Below are 3,400 nucleotides of genomic sequence, written 5' to 3'. Positions count from 1 at the left end.
ACATTACCACTACATGTGAATGTGTGTTGCAGGAGGCTTAGGTTGTTGACCTTGGAACCCAGGATCGTCCTCCCACCTCTCCACTGCAGTCATCACTGACACCTCATGGATCCTGTCTATTGTTTTTATTCCCATGATCTTGTTTCTGCATTCCAGTCTGCCCTCAGCAGACTGCACGTTATGGAATCAACATGCACACACACACACACACACACACACACAGGCACAAACACACACAAGACACATCTCTCTTTCTAACCGAACAATATAAACAAAGTGGTTTGGTATCTCTATCGACAACTTGTCTTGTCTAGGTCCTGGTAGATAAGCTTGTTTTAGTGAAGAATGTTATGTCAAAGTCTAACTCACTTGTTCAAGTGAGTCAAATCTTTTCCTGTTGGTTTCATCCTTGTTTTTGTATATATATAATGCTTTGTTGTGTGTAATCCCCAGGAAAAGTAACTGCTACTTTAGTGGCAGTTAATGGGGATCCAAATAAAGAATAATAACAGTATTTAGAATAAGAATATAAGACTATTTAAATGTGTTTAGTTCTGGTTTACTTTACTGGTGACAGAGAGAGAGACCAAGAGCTGGATAATTTGCTGAAAACACCTTGTCCTCAACAGCGTTGCAGAAAAGCTGCAGGTAGCTAAGGTCACACTGCCCTAAAACATTCAGCTTGACACTAAAATAAACACACCACACATTATGGCGCCAGGTCTTATCAGGTAACCTTTCTATTGTATTGTTCTTTTGTAATGCCTCCTCACCCTTGTAAAGACAACAATATGACCTCTAAGATAGTAATAGATGAATATGTTGAGGCATTTTGCTTTTCAACAAACCTAATTAAAACAAATTTTCACCTGAAAGAATGTGCACCCCCGAGCAGTCATAAAACATTTGATTGTTCTTTTAAAAAGCTTAAAGGAAATTAGCTTCTTAAAATATTGTGTGTATCTTGTTTCTAATAATTGATGCTACTGTAATATTTTGGGGAATTATTCCTCCAGGAAGGCCTTTTATCAAACACTCATACTTGCTCACACAGTAAATGACTCTATTCATCAAGTCATTACTAATTCAAACAAGCTTCAAAATTACCATGCAGCTTCAGTTAGCATGGACAGAGGATGACATTCCCACCAGATAGCACAGCGACACTCATCAGGTGGAATGTGTACTATCTGATGTGTGTATATATGTGCTGGGCTGATAAATGAGGTATGCATTTACTGTTGTGTATGTGAGGAGACGCACAAATACCACACACCTACACAAACACACTGACTGCCGCCTTGCTATCAGCTTGCTATCCACCTGTAGTTCCCATCAGTTCTTTGTAGATCAGTTTTTGGGTTGATCTCTTGCTTATTCAGTGATACAACTTAGCTTGGCACATTCTAATCCCTAAAGTGCAGAGAGAGAAGAAGTAAGAGAGGAAGTAAGAAGATTTATCTAACCCGGAACATGCAAACTAATGCGTTTCACAGACTCATATCAGGACACAGTGTGCCCTCTTGCAGTCCTAATGACTGCAGCTAGTGCATTCATTGAGTTTCATTACAATGGGAGATTTAGAAATATGCATAGCAGTAAGGCTGGGGGAGCAAACCTGAACTTGAGCATACTAAAGAGCCCATTAATCCTTTTTAATTCTATTAAGAATTGGACTACAGCTGGATAAGAGGCCAGCAGAGTTCCAGAGACTACGTCTGTAATGCCTTGGAGACCCACAGCGAAAGCTTCAAATTCATTTGAATTTGAATCAATTCACAGCCATAAGCAGCTTTTACTTGGGAGTAAACACATATAGATTGAATTTTGTGAGGACTGTGCATCTCCATCAAAAGGGATATTTCCTCAGTTCCAACATGGGCAAAGTAAATGGAATTTGGCTGTGCTGCACATACCTTGATGATGTTATCAATGTCAGACAAAAAACATGCATGATACAAGTGTCCTTTACTCAGACATGGAGATATGCAGGTGAGCTACGTGCCTTCCGCAGCACACTCATCCATGTGTTGATTTGGATCAGCACTCCCTAGCATCTGTCGTGCTATTTTTGCACCTGTCCAATTTTGCAAAAATCACACTTATCGAGGAATTCCCCAAAGTTAAGTATGAGGAAGAGGGAAAAAGTGGGTTTAGTTTTCCTTCACAGTCAAGCGTGCGGACAATAATGGCTTTCACCTGTCAAGATAAGAATTCAAATACTCCCTATTCTAAATGACCACAGTGCCGGGCTACTGTTCCTACTGTGTGTACAGTCACAGCAGTGTGTAAATAGTGAGGCCCTTCTGGCTGGACATCAGTGATCTGAACATACAGAATGTGCCTCTGCTTGTTGACCCCCATTCATTTCCATTAGGGCCAAAGGGTTAGCGAGGAGGACGCCAGTCACAGTGTAAGCGAGATGCCATGTTTGACAGGTTGTAAGTTCAGCTCAGTGGCGCAGCCAACCTCTTGTTCAGCTCAGTCACACACACCTAAGCATAAGACAATAATAAGGAGTGAGGCAGACACAGATAGACAAGAACCTGTCACACAAGCACAGGCATATACGTTGTTCAGGAATGAAATGTGTCTCCTTAGTTACAGTATTATGAAACAAAACAGGCCTGAAAATCACGATCACATTCTTTCCCATCCTAACACCCCACACCCATCACCCTCACTCTCCCATATCTGTCGCCCCAGTTCTGCCAACTGCTCCAATTTTCCTGCTCGTCTGTGTGCCTTACCTCAGTGTTATGCACAAACCCATTACTGTAGCTCTCCCTCTTTCTCGCTTTTTCTCTCTCATTAACCCCCTCTGTCTGATCTGGGCTGCTTTTTATTCTCCTCCCTCAGCCTGAAAGTGGATCAGAGGGAGAAAAAAAAAAGTACTGAAAGAAAACGCCTCAGACGCCTCAAACTGTATCTGGCTAAGCATCACCATGGTAGCATGACCTTCTGAAACAGCACATCATGCTCCACTGCACTAAAAAAGAAGAGTAGGGAAGGGGCAAAGCGAGGAAGGGTGTGAGGGGAAGAGAGAGAGAGAGTGGTAAAGAAAGAAACTAGGCGAGCACTGGAGTGGATGCTTCCAGACACAAGGAGGTTAAATCACTTATCATTTCAGTGTTTATGTTCTGTTTCAGCTCAGATTTACTTAACTCCTCACAGAGTCTGGTATCCTGTTTCTAAAAAAAATGAATGGCTGTATGCTGACGGACTTACACATAACTAAATGCCTTATTTAAACCAACTCTGCTTGTGAGAAGCCAGAGACAACCGAGATGACATATTAAGACACTGTGTTTGTCTGGTAGGCATGAGAGAGACTGTGGAGCATTACTTTTCTTTTTACGTTCGCTGACACTAAAATTAACAGAAGACAGAAGAAGTTGAA

Source organism: Micropterus dolomieu, linkage group LG02 (genome assembly GCF_021292245.1).
Source record: "Micropterus dolomieu isolate WLL.071019.BEF.003 ecotype Adirondacks linkage group LG02, ASM2129224v1, whole genome shotgun sequence".
Classification (NCBI taxonomy): domain Eukaryota; kingdom Metazoa; phylum Chordata; class Actinopteri; order Centrarchiformes; family Centrarchidae; genus Micropterus; species Micropterus dolomieu.
This window is presented reverse-complemented; position numbering follows the sequence as displayed.